The sequence below is a fragment of the Sciurus vulgaris genome (genome assembly GCF_902686455.1).
Source record: "Sciurus vulgaris genome assembly, chromosome: 8".
Taxonomy (NCBI): domain Eukaryota; kingdom Metazoa; phylum Chordata; class Mammalia; order Rodentia; family Sciuridae; genus Sciurus; species Sciurus vulgaris.
In genome coordinates, this window is record NC_136468.1 from 38,317,482 (window position 1) to 38,335,986 (window position 18,505).

The following is an 18,505-nucleotide window of genomic DNA, read 5'->3' on the forward strand; positions in this document are numbered from 1 at the left end:
GTGGGGGGAAATGGGTTGGGGACAAGAAATACCCTTGCAGGGCATGTTTCCAGTAACCTCTTCCTCCAACTGGAGCCCTATCATACGGTTTCCCAATAATGTCCTCAAATTATGAATCCACCAACAGATCAATCCACTGATGAAGTTAGAGCCATCATGATCCAATTACTCTCCCAAAGGCCCCATTCTGAACACTGGTGCATTTGACACATGAGCCTTTGGGAGACATTCCAGATCCAAACCATAATACTTCTAAATGATCTTTTGCCTTTATATGTTTTTTTTTAATATCATTCACTAGTCTTTTGGGAAACTTGGTTCTCAGAGTAATACAGATCTTCCAAATGTTGACACATTTCATTATAAAATATTCTCTAAATTGCATTCATTGCTATCATTGCCAATTTTTTAAAAGAGGATTTTGAGTGGTGGTTACAAGTTTTCAAAGATTCTAATTTTCACTTGAAAGCTCAATGTTTATTATTTGCAATAAATACTGACAGTTGTTTTCCTTGAAGTGACAGACTTACTTAAGCCATTTTCAAGATAATGTCTGTCAAGTAACCAAGTCTGAATAACCATGGTTTATCTATTAGCAATTCTTTTAAGTAAAAACGAGGCACCATGAAAAAAGTAGCTTGTTCAACTCACCATTCAATCACAGATATGTTTCTCCTGAAGACAATCAATCAATTGCAGCATGCAGAAAAGTTCTTCTAAGTCTGTACAATGGAAAGTTTTGTGCCTAAGGATCCAGGCAAGTTAGGTCTCCTTTTTTTTTTTTTTTTTTTTTTGGGTGCTGGGGATCGAACCCAGGGCCTTCTGCTTACAAAGCAAGCACTCCACTGACTGAGCTATCTCCCTAGCCCCACAAGTTAGCTTCTTAATCAAAGATATTCATAAGTGAAAATAGCACTTTCTTTCTATACCAGCTTGGACCAGTGCAGAAAACAATAGCTACTCCTGCAGTTCTGGTGCCAATGTCCTGCTCTGTGTTTAGAAACAAACATTTTTACTCATGTTGCTACTCTGCTAAAAATCTTTAGATTATGTAGAAGAAAATGAGAGGGAGGCAGGTATGAAAAACAGTGGAATGAGACAGACATCATTAGCCTATGTACATGTATGATTACACAAATGGTATGAATCTACATCATGCACAACCATAGAAATGAAATGATGTAACCCATTTGTGTACAATGAATCAAAATGCAGTGTGTAAAAAATTAAAACACAAATAATTTTAAATATCCATTTGTTATCTCTCTCACCCAAAGTTAAAGTCAAACTGCTTAAATTCCTGCATAAATTGGCTGGACACAAATGTTCTAATACCATTTCTTGGTAGCACTGCCCTCATTCACTTTACTCCAACAATGCAGGGCTCTGGACTGCTTTACTACTACATTAAAGCATGTGTCTGTCTCAGGGACTTTGCATTTGTTTTTCCCTCTGCCAGCAACACTCTCCTCCCAGAGAGCAGAATGAAATATTCCCTCACTTCATTCAGGTTCATCCTCTTATTAGTAAGGCCTTCATTGATCACTATAAATAATCACCAAACATTTTCTGTAGTCCTTACTCCATTTACTCAGCTTTATTATTTCCCCTCTAACATTACCAGCTAACATATGTCCACTCATTCGTTTGTCTCTTCCTCTTGGAATGCAATCTGGAAAGTTGGGACCTTGTTTCAACATCATGCCTTATTTTAACATTATCTTTGATTAATTTTACACAAGCTTTAAAAAGTCTTTTAATGATATTAATTTAAACTAGCTGGGTATGTTTTTTTAAATGTCTTAGCAAAACAAAATAATTGCAAATTCTATGTACATACTCAAAAAGTGTTTCTTGGATTTTGACCGGTGTGAGAAATCCAAAAGTTTGCTTTTGAACTTCTATGCACTCTAGGAGAGATTCAGGAAAAAATGGACTAAGTACCTGAATTGAAACCATCATTAATTTAAATATTATTAATATGAAATAACAACATGAGTGTGATATCTTATACAATTTATATCATAAAAATGTTAATAATATCTGTTATAAAACTCTCAATAAATCTTATTGTCTGAAGGACACTGTTTTTAAGTATGTATAAAACACAAAAATAGTGTGGGAAGAGATTCTAGGTCTTTTCTTCCAGATATAGATTTAGTTAAAGGACATTTTTTTTAAACCTTTATCTAAGTTTTTTGCATCTGAGTATGTAGTCTGCCATTTTTAATACACACACACACACACATACACACACACACACACATTCCTTATTTTAATTCCTATTACCTGGTAAGTGACAATCTAAGTAAAAAGTACACAATATTAGAAAAGAAAGTCCTTCACCGTCTGATTGCATTGTCCTTCACTAATTGTGCTTAACAATTTATTCAAACTTTGAAACTTTTTTTAAAATCATGCTTTACATCACTTATAAATAAAAATAGAAAATTAAAGGCTATATGTGGTATATGAGTTACCATATTTCTTAAAAGACAATTGGTTTTCTTTATACCTTTCCAGAATTCTCAAATAAAAAAAATATATTTCATTGAATTTTGAACTGCATCCAAATGCTACTTTGTATTTTAGAATTTTTGAAATTGAGATACACAGATATTTATGATTAACCTGAAAAAATAATATTCAATTTTTAATATTAACAGACTGATATAATTAAAACTAACCTTACTGATTTCTGTCCCTCCTGCCTCCACTGTCTAAGATTGAATCTGGGCTCTAACTAATTATGACTTAGTAGAACTGACAATAATATTTATATATGGCAAGTATGTAAGAATTTTAAAGTTGTCTAATAGTGAGGGCATGCAAGACAGTTCTGAGGTTGGAAACAGTGTATAGTTTTATAAAAGCGATATTACTTCCAGACAGAAATGAAGAACTCCATTGCTTTAAACCAGCCCAAAACTAATCTAAACTTTAGGTGTCATTGGACTTATTTGTTAAAGGATTTCATCCCACACATTTCAACAGTTCAATTTAAATTTGCTTTTATTATTATATCTTTGCTTCTTGTGGAGGTAGCATTTTAAGTCTGTTCCTTGAGGTACTCTCTGCTCTCAACAATGTGAAAAACAAATATATGAAAGAGGGGAAGGAAGAAGAGAGAGAGTGAGAGATGATGTCAAAACAAGCTAAATGACTCTGTGGAAGACCCTGGAACCCCTATGCCAAACTGTAAATGAAGGTAAGACTGTGGGCTCACTGTCTTAAGACCCAGATCCAAGATGCGGTCAAGATAGCAGAAAATTCATTTTAAAGATTCCACACAATGTAGGGAACCTACCAAAGCCAACCTTTGTTCTTTCTTTCTTTTTTTTTTTTTTTCCCCGTACTGGGAATTGAACCCAAGGGTACTTGACTTCTGAACCACACCCCCAGCCTTTTTATTTTGAAACAGGGTCTCGCTAAGTTTCTTAGGGCCTCACTAAATTGCTGAGGCTGATCTCAGATGTGCAATCCTCCTGCCTCAGCCTCCTGAGTCTAGCCTTGCCCTAGGAGCCCAGGTCATGTTTGCTTCTCCACTATAATAAAAATTTTAATATCTTCTTCAGGGCTGAAGTATATCATGCTTGATTACTCAAAGAGAAAAGTTTTGGGCTTCCTAAACTTGGATAACAACATTCCAAATTGGCAGGCATTGTCTGTCTCTGTGTTGCCCTGTGGGAACTGGGTTCAGGGAACTGGTACAAATGCTCAAAATGCTCATGCTATTACTGTTAGTAATTAAGTTTTTTCTCTCTAGCACAGGAGTCTTGTGTCTTCTGCTAGCATCCATGAAATTGTGGTAGATTAATTTTAATATGCAGATGAGTAGACTCTCATACCCTTCACAGCTGTTAACATTGTTAAAAGACTGAGGTGAATCTCCATGAAGTTATACAGAAAGATCTTTAAGACATATACTATTAAGGAAAAGAAATCTCAAAAAAATGTGTGTATTTATTAATATATACATATAATTATACATATAATGTTTATATACATTTATATGTATATGTTTATACATATAGTATAAATCCATTTTTGAGCCCAGTGTACACAGATGAGTTTGTAAATATTTAAATAAGGCTCTGGAGGGATATAGACCAAATAATTACAGATGATTACTTATCAGTCTAAAGAGAAAGGTGATAGGGCATTATTTGGGTTAGGGGCATGTGGGGCAATTAATAGGCGACTGAAGAGAAAAGAGTGTGATCAGTTGGTTTGTGGTCCAGTCAGTCTCTTTGCAGTGGGGAGCACACCTGAGTGAAAGAAAGGAAGGAAAAGTAAATTAGTCTATTCTCTTTGTCAGCTTTGTCACCTGGACTTTCATGCTATGAGAAAGAAACCCTAACCACAGAATTCTCTTAGCAAGATTTCCCTGAGTAAAGGGATGCTAGTTGTAAGTAAATCCAGGATCTGTGGATTTATGAGAAATGGATGCCTGGAAATGATGAATGATGAATGAGAAATGATAAAACTCTCATGGGTTAAAAATGGAGATGTTTCATTCACTTAAATGCTCCTGACTTTGTCATGGAGCATTGCCAAGTCAGAGGCCTCATATATGGTTGTGGGCCAAAGATAACAGGTGTAATGCAGAAGGAAAGACCTGAAGATCCAGATGGATGTCCCAGAGTCCTCTCCCCTTTGTCTGACTTTCTTGATTGAGGGTATTCTTAGTAACATTTTATGCTGAGGGTGACATCTGATTTCACATGTCTGCTTTGGCAATCCAACACTTCACTACTTCATGCACTACTCTCCTGACCGTCTCTACCCAACCATCATGTGTTGATTACCCTTGACCAAGTCATCAAAAATTGAATGAACTCTGTTCAATATGTCTTTATTGTTTGCCTAATTAGAATTTTCCTTTATTTATTTATTTTATTTTTTTAAATTGCATTTCCCTGTTTCTACTTGGACATCTTTCTTCTTTTCTGACAACTCTTCCCTTAATGAGCATGTACTTTATCCTAGATAATTTGCACTTGTTTCCTGTTTTATACTCACAACCCCACTGTGACGTGCATTATTACCTCTGTTTTATTTGACAGAGGAAAATAATGAGGTTCAGAGAATGAAATAACTTGTTTGAATCACACAAGTTAAGGAGTACTTAGGAATCTTTTATGATTCCAAAGCCTGAGCACACACTTTTCTCCCCATCTTCTTCTCTCTGACTCTTAAATGTTATTTTCCCCAAATTTCTTTTCTTACTCTCCTATTCTTACTTCAAAATTGTATTTCTTAAACTTTTTATAGATCAAGGGCTTCTTTGAGAGTTTGAGGAAAACTGTGGACTTATTTTTCAGAAAATCACATGTAGATACAAATACAAACTTATTTCATACTTTCTATGGATTTACATTGAAATCTGGTCATGTTCAATGGTGCTGGTCTACAGGTTTGCTCTAGTGATCTCATCAAGTCTAGTGGCTTTCAACAAGCCCCTGTTTGTGGTTACCTCTTAGAACAAACATCTGGTGCCAATTCACATCTTCAAAGTACCAACTGTGTTCACCTGTGAACACAGGTTCCATGTGGGCTTCTGCCTATTTCTTTCTGACCAGATCTAGCATGAAGTAATACCTTAACAGTTTTTTGCACCGGGGGGTCTGGTTCAAATTACTGGTTGGCCAGATGAAGTACAGTTTGACTGCTTGTGCTAATAACACCCTCGGGCATTTTTGGCCAATGGGTTATGAATTAATGAATTAAAAATGTCCTTACCTCTCATCTTTCAAGATGTACATTTCTGTGAAGTGTTAAGCACCCTACTCAGTAGATACTGGTAGAATTGGGACCTACTGCCCAGAAGGATAACCTCACTTATGCTCTTGGAAGAGCTTTCCCTCCCTGGTGTCTTTCAGTCCTGCTCTTAGGACCCCTGTCAAATAACCTCAGCATAAGTTTTTCCAAGTTGAAACAACTCTCAAATTTGCTTTTCGATTTCTAACTTTTTTTTTTTTTTTTTTGAGATCCCATCCTGCATGTCACATGGTCCGAATAATTTAACTTTCACCTTGAAAGGAGCCTACATTCTTAACACATACCATTTATCTAATGTTCCTTATCTTAGTTAATGACATTATCATGAGAGAATTCTTCAAGATAAAAAACATTGGTGTCATCCTTGACTCTTCTTTTTCTCCTGCTCATATCCTATCACTAAGTCCTATTGATCATCACTTCATCTCCTAAATGTCACATCCTGCCCCCTCTTCTCAAGCCCCACTGCCACATCCTTGGTAGCCTTGGGCTCTAGACCGTCCTTTCCCTCTCTACGAAGACAGTCATGGATGGTTCAGCTTTCTCCCTTCTCTCTTCCTCATTTCTGACATCTTCTACTCTGTTTGCCTAAATGATTCCTCTGAAACACAAATCTGAAACTGTCATTTCCTCCTTTAAATTATTGTATGTAGAATATCAGTTGAATACTTGGTAGAATATTAAAAAACCAACAGTTCATATTTTAAGTCCCATCTTCCACCTTCTGTCCTCCCTCCTGAGTAGACAATTTTCCAGCCACATGGACACTCTGTGGTCTTAGGACATACCATACTACTGCATGGATTTGTAGATGCTGTCCTTCTGCCTGAATGGCCCTCTTTCCGTTCCCTTGTCCTCCTTAAATCATCTTTCAAGAATCTTCTCAAATGACATTTCCCATCATAATTCTTGTTCTTCCAAAGCTTTGCTCTTCTGCAATCCTATTCTGTTTTACCTCTTCTCAAGTGGTCTCACAATGGCGTTTAGTGATTCACTTCTTTATTTCCTTCAGTTCACTGTGTGCTCTATGAATTCAGGAGCTAATTCTGATTTTGTTTTCCAGTGCCTAGAAAAGACTAGCCAATTAAAAACCTTTGTGCCAAGCTGAATTAATTGGTCCTGAGGATGTCAAAGGGAAAGCAGATGTTGAACAAAAGCATCGGGAAGAGAAGGTGATGGATATCATATTTATAAACAGGTTAATTCGGGAGAAGTTAAGAGTGCTGAATAAAAAATTGAACTCAAATATAACTGCAAAACCAGAAGTCATAAGATGAAAAATATTCACAGACAGAATGCAAAAAGAAGGATAATATGGATGATACAGACAGATGTTTAAGTTCAGGGATATTGCTAGGATTAAAAAAAAAAAAAAAAGGCCCATGGTAATTAGTGGTAAATTTCCAAAGAACTGCTGCTGTTTCTACAAACCACTGATATTCTCAAAATTAATTTAGTTCAGCATTTCAATTTGTTCTTTAAAACTTATTGTGAAAATAAAGATAACATGTACACAATGATTTTGTGTGATTTAAATGTTATTCTCTACTTTAGAAATGTTTTATAAACTGCCATTTTCCTTTTGAGAATGTTGCTGCTCTGGCTTTGTATTTCAGGATGAGGTTTGAGCATCAGTTTCTGAGTTTCTCATATTTTACCTGATTGAAAAGCCAGAGGTGGAGCCCCATGGATTGTGGCATTAGGCTGCCAAAAATTCTCTGAAACTTTCACAAATATAAAACTCAACATGCTTCATCACACAAGAAACTTCAGAGGAAATAGTTTTGATTTATAGTGTTAATTCCTTTTGCCAGACTATAGTAGGCAAATAGAAAAGATTTGAAATCCTTTTTCAATTTTAATGTAAAAGGTATTTTGGAGAGGTACCAGGCTTGTTATGATGTCCCAGCTTCCCAAATTCAAGTGAAAAAGAATTCCTATAGATTCAATAAAAAGAATATTTCCCCAAGAGTGCAATTATGAATATAGTGGGTTTTTTTTTCTTCTTTTGCTTTTCTGCAATGATATGATAGTCTGTTGTGCCACAATTTGATGTTTTATAAATACTTTCTTTCCCTAGACACTGCCACTGGTCTCAGCTAATGTTTGTTTATACAGTACAATTATATTTATCTGTTCTTTATCTGTCCATGTTTTCTGTTTACTTGGGTAATTTTTCTATGGTTCTCTCTTTTTGGGAAGAGACAATTAGAATTCTTTTGTCAATATCATAGTCAGATTTTGCTACAGAAATGCCAGTAAACTTCTTCAACATCAGTTATAGGTTGTTGTAATCAAACGTACATGCAAACACAACCCCCACACTTATACCTGTAGCTTACCAGAATTTTATAGAAATCTCTATCTCCAGATAAGCTGTGAGCAACTGGAAGACAAAAAATGCAAATTGAAAATTGACATGAATTTAATTTTTAGATTAAGTGAATACTGTTGCCATGTTGCAAATCACTTAGAAAGTAAGTGTAGAATTTTACTCTTATCCCTTGATGAAGTTCAGTATAAGATATTAATATTTCTTTTGTTAGTATATACATGTACTCTATGGATACACACAGATACACACACCACTTTCTCCCCTTACCTTGTAGGAGTTCCTGGACCATAAACTATTCCTGAGAATTGATTCCACACTCTCTCAAATATAACTTTTCATAAGCCAAGTCCTTTAAAAATACAACATTTCATATATTTCTCAGACTACATGTCAAATCAGTCTCATGCAAACATAATACTCTTACTACTTTCTTAGAGCAAGGTGTTGAGAGGGAAAAAATTTAATATATCTGTGCGACATCTACATTAATGCAATGGTGGAATATTGAAACTGCTTTTATCTGCCATATTTCTCAAATGAAAGCGGCAGCTAATTTTTATGGTAGTTAAACTGTGAACCCTGCTCACAATCTTGCCTATATGGATATGCCCCTTTGGTATTATTAAGGCAGTAGTCTTTATTCCACATCTTAGACTTTAAAAGTTGCTATGGATATAAGAAGCCTATCATGTGGTCATGTCTACACCGTAAAATCTTTCCAAAGTGTGCAGCAAATTCTTGATAGAATTCACAGGCCTTTCAAGAAATTACAGTAAAATTTCCTGGCATTTCCAAGGCGTACTATAGAGGCGACTCTGTTCTAGCTAGGCTCCCAAAGACACTGGAAACGAACATGTCAGTCGTTTCTGAGTGAGTTTGCAACAGTCTGCCTGTTGTTTGCATCTCCTGCTGTCTGTATTATAATAACTTTGTACCTCAAACACAAGGAAAGCATAAATTTTACTATTTGAACAAAGGCTATAATTCAGCATTTTGAGACAAATACCACAAAGAGTTCGGCTAAATCTTTCAGAGAAGTTTACCATTAGCAGCAAAAGGGCTGCAGATAAGTAACTTCTCATGTGAATATATTTAAGTGGCTTGGAAAGGGATTATGTTTTAAATATCCTTATACTTTTATGTAAATTGAGTGTGCTAGAATCCTTGCTGTGATGCTGATAAACTCCTTGTATCACCCACAGTCAACAATATCTTTTCTTTAGCTGTCCTGATTAAATGAATGACATTCACTATTGGTAAATCCCCCACAGAGTAACTTGAGCTCACATGTGCCTAGCCACAATACCAGTAATGACATGATCCTGAGGGGATTTGAAACCCTACCTCAACAAATTTATTTCTGTTTTTCAACATATATTCAAAGCAATATTTTGGCATTGTAATGTGATTCTTGACAGGGCTAAGGTAAACTCATCATGCTAAACTGAAATGTTTCTGGCAGATGTCTACTCTGTAACAATCAAACTGTGTGTACTGTAATACATGATAACTACAGTGCTACTTCTAGTTGTAAAACTTACAAGTCTGATACTTTATTAATGCACACCTGCAATGTAAATATAATAATAGGTTATCCCCCCCCCCTTTTTTTTTATTTAAGAAAACTTTTTGAAGCCAGTTTACCAACTTAAAAACAATGGGACAACTTTAATGAATATAGAAATATATATAACTTTTTTTTTAACTACAAAGATATTCAGGTATTTTGATACTTTTCAAAATTGTATGCCTATTGAAATTTAAGAAAGCATAAAATTGAAATGTTTTCTATTATTAATTATTAACTTTCTTCCCTGTGGAAAATGCCATTTGTCTCAGGTGACTGTTTCTTTAAAGAAATTATTGAAACGCCAACAGTAAGCATAAATTTTTTTTTAATCATGCTTGTGATAACTTGTGCCTAAATATCTTCATTTGTAAACTTTGGTACAATTTATCATATTTTAGGTCTAAAATTTAAAAAATGTTTTGGTTAAAAAAAAAATGTAGTCCAAATGAATGGCAACTTCTTGACTTCCTAATAAATGGAAAACCACAGCATGTGACTTCTATTCTATGATATGCTCCCTCAAAACCAAACACTCATGGAAACCAGACAAAAAGACTTTTAGGAATCAGGCAGATTTATGCTTTCACATTATGGTGTGGATTTCCACTGGCTTCCCTCCCATGCTTTCAATAATTATTTCAAAATAAATATTTACAAGAACAAATAAAAGTCTTCAGCTTCTATGTGATGATCCAATTGCCAGATGCAAATAGAACTTCTGCCCAGGGATCAGCATTCCGATTGCCTTCAAGTCAGCTTCTCCCATTAGGGACAGAAAAGAACCCAAGTGGCTGGCCTTTTGCCCTGGTGGTTCCCGTATTATTCTTAGTAATATTCTCTAAAGGCCTCCTCGAAATTTCATTGACATTTTCAATGTGAATTTAAATATTTACATTTGAAATAATTATTTAAAAAAAACAATTTCATTACATGAGCCTCTTGGATATCTTTATGAAAATAAAATAGTTAAAAGAGATTTGGGTCATTTTATTGAGACAAAGAAACATAATGTGTGATGCGCAGCACTGGAAGCAAATTATACAATCTCTTGGGGCCAGTAAATACCCTCCTGGACTAATGCAAAAATTGAAGCATGCCCAGTCAAAGATTTGAATCGGGTTGTGAAAAAAAATACAAAGGTTGGCCAGAATGTAACTTTAGAAATTTTACTTACTAATTTCAGAACTGCTGGAGGCAAACAGAAAAGATTGAGTCATATAGTACCTAAGACTTATGACTGAAACTTGATATAGTCATTAAGCCAGTTACAAAATTACTCATTTAGCTGATCAATTAGCAACCAAGAAATAGTTAGTGATTTGTTGGTTTAGTTAAAAAAGGTCAAGCCAGAGGGTGTCTATAACCCTGTACATTTTTTTCCTCCCTTCATTATTATGCTTGTCTCCTCCTATGTGGTCCCTAGTACTACCTATCCCATTATTGACCCATCTGCATATGTTTGTTAATTAATTCATTTAAAGATCAACAAACATGTACTTGAACGTCTCTCATACCTGGCACTCCATGTATCTTCTGTCCATGTCTCCCTGCTTCTTGCCTTCCTTCACTTCTGCCTGCTCCACACCACTCTCACCCACGCTGGCTTGCATGTAGGAGTAGCAGACTAGTTCTGGGGGTATTTTATAGGAAGTTCATCCACCTGAAGACACATACTACTCTTGCCACCATCTAAATTCAAGCAGAAATTATGATGAAGTTCTCTAATACTAGTAAAACTGCTTATAAAGCACTTTCAAAGCTAATGTCATGCTTAAGAAAAACAAGACATTTGTGGCTTGAAACCTAAATGTTCTTAAAAATCCTATGAACTTGACTTTTATTTAATGTTTGTATTGTTGCTTTTGTCTGCAAACACTTGCCACATTTACCATATCCATTCACCTGGGACATCTTTCATTTGTCTTCCAGAAACGTGTTCCACTCAGTTCCCTCTGCCCCATCTATCCTTAGCCAATGGCTTAGCTCATGCCCTCACCATGTTTTGCGTATATGTTGTGGTTTAGATGTGGTGTCCCCAAAAACTCATGTGTGAGACAATGCAAGAAAGTTTGGAGGAGAAATGATTGTTCTATAGCCTTAATATAATCAGTGAAGTAATCCCTGATGGGATTAACTGAGTGCTAACTGGGGGCAGGTGTGGTGTGGCTAGAGGAAGTAGTTCACTGGGGGTGTGACTTTGGGGTATGTATTTTGTATCTGGAGAGTGAAGTCTCTCTGCTTTCTGAACATCATGTTAGCTGCTTGCTTCTGCCATACTCTTCCGCCATGATGTTCAGCCTCAACTCAAGCCTCAAGGAATGGAGACTGCTGTTTATGTATTGAGACCTCTGAAATTGTGAGCCCCTAAATAAACCTTTAATTTTCTACAGTTGTTCTGGTTGGGTCCTTTCATCACAGCAGCAAAAAAGCTGACTAAAACTACATGTAAATGAAGGCACCATCTTTTCACTGACTATCTACATTCATTCTTCCTCCCCTCCAGCCCATCATTCATATTTCTGCCCCAATGAAATATAAATTTGCTCTCACCATGTCCTTTGCTATGGTCTTCAAAGGCGTTGTACTCCCTGTGGAGCAGTTGAGGAGCCTTCAGCAAGACATTGAAGCAAGACATTGATTCAGTTCTGTCTCTTCTCATCCGCCCTTGCTCTCCATCCATTCCCAAACCACTGCAACTTCACAACATACCAATGTTTACTTTCTCTAAATTCCCGTTTGCATGCTCCCTCTTCTTCCTGACTCTCCCAGGGAATCTTATCACCTGTCTCATCACAGTTATGCCTCTCTCTGTTCTAATCTAATTGTGCCAAAGTAATGTATATTCTTTCTCTTGAAACTGAGACCTTGAACTCAAACGTCATTGTTACTCACACTACAGCGTCCATACGCAAAGGTGACCAATAGATTCTTCTTGGCTAACTGGGTGAATATTTGAGACATCAAGTAAACTGTTACAGATTAACTAACTTGGGGTTTAATTGATGCCTATGACTTGATATAGACCAGGTTTACCTTAACAGTGTTTGTCATTAAAGGCATGCAGATGTCATATTGTTTCATTAATCTGGTTACTATTATACAGGATCCATAATAGGACATTTCTGTGGAAATTAATTTCCAGCCTAGGGTTTCTGTTATGGGTCTGATTGTGTTGATGAAGATATTGAGTCATCTCAGGTTGTAGGGAACAAAGGAAAACTTCATCACCTCTGACGATCCCACATCTTTCTATGCAAACTCAGTCATAATCTCTGAATCTTTCATAGTAATGAACCCTTTTTATTTTCCTCTCCCATCCCAACTTGTTATGGTGTCAAATAATTTCAAGGGAGATGGGGGGGGTCACTGAAACAAAATCATTGAGGAAATTTCTGGAGTGTCTAATGTAGTTCTTGCTATATTTTATTTGACTAACTGTCCATGTTAAAATGACACAGACATCCAAGAGACCTGCAGTATTTACTTTGTTTGGATAAATCTTAGAAATGCACAATAACAAGATTGGATTCAGACAACCTGTGCATTTGCACACACAGAAACTCACTCTTCTTTACTACCTCATTAGTCAGAAAACTGGCAGGAAACAGATGGCTCATTCCAAGGGCTTAATTGAAGGGAGTTTAATAAAAGAGACTGTTTGCAGAAGAACAATCAGTTGTAAGGAAACCAACAAGGGAGTCTGAAGTGTCAGGAACTAGCAACAGTGGGAAACCATTACTTGCTCAAGCCTGAATGGGCAGGGGAGAGAGCAGGGGCTGTGGGAGAGGAACCACAGAGGAACCCCATATTTGGAAGAACAGGGCAACTGTTAAACCACTACAGAGCAGTGAGAGGACCACAAGCAGGGTGGGAATTCATACCTTGACCTCTGTTCTCTCCCACCCTCTGAGTTCCCTCCAGTGCCCACCATCAAGCAAAGCCCACTGAAAATCAGAAAGCAAAGCATAGGAAAGGTGATGGAGGCAGGAAACAGATCTAGAAGGCAAGTGGTGAATGAGTAGCATGTTGTCTTATAAAGAATTAAAGGCTATTAGTGATAAATAGTAACATATTGTGGTTTGACTGAGTTTGGGATCAATGCATATAAAGAGAGATAGGGAGCAAAGGTAGCTGTTGATTTTCAGTCTTCCTCAGGATTCAAGCCAGGATACCCATTCTAGGTATGAAAGAAACAAGAGAAGAAATAAGGCTGGCAAGATTTCATATTCCCGTGTCCCAACTCCTGCTTCAAGTAAAACAGTTGTGATTAAACCAATTTAGTATATCAAGAAATACATAAGAATTCTTGAGAATGGACCTACCTGAAGGAAAGATCCAGGAATAGAAGTTGGGTTTCCTAGTTCTATCAATAACTAACAATGTTGCTTTAGTAAGTAAATAATTTGTCCCAGTTTTTTCATCTGTAAAATGGAAGTGAAAAGTATATCCTAGAAGAGTCATGGTGTTTGTGAAGATCAAATAAGAAAATGGATATGGATCCCTTTTGAAAAGTTAAACAAGCTCTACAAATGTCAGGCCCTATCACTTTTGGATGCTATCTTATAAAGCTTATCCCTGGGTATATGCTTGCCAATCATCACATCCTCTCTTTTTGACTATCTTTCCTCTACACATGGAGCATTTCAGTCAACTTCAACTTAAACATCACATACAAAGGAAAGATAAGCAGTAAGAAAATCCAAATGCGTTGGCAACACCACTGCATGTTAAAAAGAAAGAAGTAGATTCAGGTTGAACTTCATTTTCGTGGTGCATAACTCCCCTTTCCATAGGTCCTATTAACTTCAAAGGGAGCTCTGTGCATGTAAATGATTATATTTATTGGATGCGCCAACTCCTTCTTATCCTCCGGGCACAATTAGAAATATCATAGAAAAATGAATGTCAGAGACTTGGATCCATATTTGATATTCTATGGGAAATTTCCCATAGTTACAGATGTTAAAAATCCTGCCCAATGGTCCCGCTATGAATTTGTAGCATTTCCTCTTCTATATTCTTGGAATTAATCTTTTTTCTGATTTTGGAATATTCTTCTTATATTAAAGGAAAAATATTCTCTGTAAGTCTAGTAAACTAGTGTTAAAATCTAGGTTTGGTATAGTAATAAAAGGCTAGACTATATAACCTCTCTCTTTCAAGGAACTGTTAGTACTTTCCTGAGATTATCTCATTAATACTTACAACAACCCTGTTCCTACTTCAAGTTCACTCAGGGAACTGCTATTAGAAACAGTGTCTAGGAACTAAATTCGTGGATGCTCATTTTATTATATCTACTAAACCACACTGTAATTTCAGGATTCATTGTAAATTCAGGCCATTATCAATATTCTTTTTAGGTAGCTAGATTTCTCCAGTTGAAATTTCCACAGTTGACGAAAGCATGTGGTAGGTATACAGAGTCATAAACTTTTACAACAATTTGTTGTTTGTTCAATTGGTACTAACAATAGCAAACAACTTACTATCACCACTCTGTGCTGTTAGTATATATGAAGACCCTCCAAGTGTTAGACATGGCACCTCAGCAATAGTGTGTGTGTGGTGTGTGTGTGTGTATAGATCCATCTAACAGGGCATGTTAACCCTTTAACTGTACATTTTTTGAAGTGACAATATGGGGCAAAAAGAAGAAAATGGCAAATTAAATATTTAGCATTATTATGAGAGAGATGTTAAAATTAAATGTTAAAAACCTTCATTGGATATGTACCAACATGCAATAGAAGATTTAAAAGATACAGATATTTTTAATAATGTTGTGATAAGCAATTTTAAAAAAAAATCATTCTAACTAGTATTATAAACAAATAAAACCAAACCAAAGTAATTTGGATCTATTTTTAATTATTTGTAGGAAGTAAATGAGTAAGGTAGTCTAATTTCGGTAAATATTTGTAGAGCAAAACAAACCAAAGTATATATATATACCAATCAAATTTCTAGTGAAAATGTGTGTAAGTAGGTTTATTTTGAAAGGAAAAGTCCTACTCCCAGTGTCATAACCAATTAAATTCTCCAGGTAATGACCCCATTTGCATAGTGAGCAGAACCCACAAGTGGGAATTTTAATGGGTACACCACCTGAGTACAGTAATTGAGAGTGACACAACTTGAACTAGTTTTGTGCTTACCCCACTGAAAATTCTACTCATATTATTTTTAATGTCAAGCTACAAGTCAAATTTCAAGATGATGGATTTGTTCTTTTTTAAGCACCGAGTTTGAATAAAAGAAATGCTTTAATTCGGTTATGCATTGCATATCTTTGCTTTAACTAATCTGTAGTTCCGATTCTCACCAATGCTTCATTTTCTTCAGTGATTGGAATTTAATTTTATTCATTAATTTGTGAATAATTAGATAAAAAAATAATGTCCTCAGTAACTAAATTGCTTTTGGATTGCAATTTAATGTACTTTTACTGGAATATGTGTTATAGTTAAGCAGGCATAATAGTTTACTAAAATGTAATTGTGTAAATATGTCCAATTATTCTTTCTGATGATCTAACAAAGTCAAATATGTAGTCTTTAGTATTTCACTCTTCCTTCACCTCAACACCAATAGAACAGTTTCTGCAGAGCTGATCAGAGATGCCTTGTCATCTGAAGGTGTTACTTTTAAAAGATATTCTCCTTACCTCTCAGGCACTATTCATGTTCTTAAAAGAATCGTGCATCCTGATTGAGGGAGCATCTGATGTCCACATTAAATTATATAATAAAGGTGATTTCAAAACTCTAAGAGTCAGTCACACATGATGAACAGTGCTTTCTAGGTTTTGAGGTGACATTTCAAAACTTCTTTTGTTTCACTCTAAGATTGCTTGCGATACTGTTTGTAGGTGTTTGACACCACTCCACTACATCTGTAATTGGCATAGCATCCAGCAGACAGGCTCTGTACATCTTTACGCTGCAACCTACCAAGTTAAGAAATGTATTGGTTCAATATAAAACAGCAGGCTGTTTTTAGACATAGTTACTAGTGCACAAGCTTTAATATGGCTTGGCTTCATCCTATAATGAGATCTTTTGGTTCCCTGCTCAACAGGCTTTTATTCCTTTGCAAAAGGCTATGAACTATGTCAAGTGGATCAGCTGCTTTTGTACACCCTCTTTCTTGGCTTTGGAATGCAATTCCTTTGCTTCTACCCCTTTATGCATCAGACAGAACTTAAGAACCTTTTCGGTTTTTCAAGCTAGACAGAATTTGTTTGAATTTGCTTTTCACCATTTTCTTAATAATTACATTTTCAACTAAACCTCACAAAAAGACCTGCCTGCAAGTGAGCACCTAATTGCAGAGCTATTCTTTGTCTTTAACACAGATATCTATACCCCATGTTGGCAGTGTGTCAAAAGACAGTTTCCTAAAGTGATTTCTTCACAGTCACCTCACAACTAAATTAATGACTCTCTTTTAGCAAGCCCTAACTGGGATGAAGTGAAGGATCTAAGGTATAAATAATGGACAAACAAACAATAGAACCAGAACTACTAGTCACAGTTCAATGGGAAGGCAGGAAACTACTTATACTGACATTTGGCTGCTTAAGAACTACTATGCTTGTGGCCCTAGTGGAAAATGTCATGCTCTGTCCCAGCTAGATGGAAAATAGGGTGGTACAGATTTCAGCTTGACTAGAGACTATATTCCAGGTGGGGCTTAGTCATGGCTTTGCTTATAATACCTTTCACCTCCTGATTGCCTATTGCCTTCCTTGAAATCTGATCATATTTTGAATTGCAGTCTTTTAAAGTAAAGGGAGCTGTCAGTGTTCTTTGGGAATTTTGCAATGAAAAAATATATGGTGAATTCAGTTACCCCACATTAGGGCTGCATCACAATGTTATGTCCTCTCCAGGACCCAGTCTATCTTAAACAAAACTGCTAAAAGTAATCTTAACCAAGATTAGCTGACTATTGGTGCTAACAGGATTTTTTTTTGTGGGGGGTCAGGGGAGCCAAATTTCTGTCTTGGGTTGAAACTTACCTGGGGCTGTGACTTCCTTTAGGGGCCTACTAGTAAACCAAGCAGAGAAAACACTCACTGTAAATTTATTGGTTACAGGGGCACACAGAAAAGAAGGGTGAAAGGACTTCCTTGAAACATGCAAGCCTTGATGAAGAACACAAACAGTAAGAGTGCCATAAGCCCTATCCAAAGATGAACCAGCGTTTAAAACAAATAGTATGCTCCACTGCATTGGTATAAATGGAAGAGAAAAATGGGCATTACAGTACTTGATGAAATTTTATTTTGCCTCTCAGATTAGATGCATCATGCAGCAACGATATAGCTTACAAATCACAAGTGATTAGATGGACCATAAAGGTCTTGAATAATTTGAAAAATAAACTTATTAATAAATAAGTTATTCATTAAGAAGATGGGTAAACGTAAGCATTTAACTAGTATTCAAGAAGGCAAGTTACAGAGTCCCTGGACTCTAATCACAGTTATGTTAGGCAGTAACGTTTAATGTTTATAACATCAGAATCTTGGGCACTTATAGTGTTTATATGGATGAAAAATGAAAAGTTATTACATAGGTTGCCTTGGTTACTCCTTGAACTGCTCAGAAAACACTGTCTTCTCAGGTGAGGAAAATGGATACAATGATATGCTGTAAGAATACACAAAAAAATTATGATTGTGCTAAATAAAAAGCCTTCTCCTAAATGGTTATACTATTTTGTCTTAGTTAAATACTATCTCTAAAACATTTTTAAAAATCATGCCACTAAAAATCCTAGATGGAAATACTCTTGATGGCTTATTATTGTGT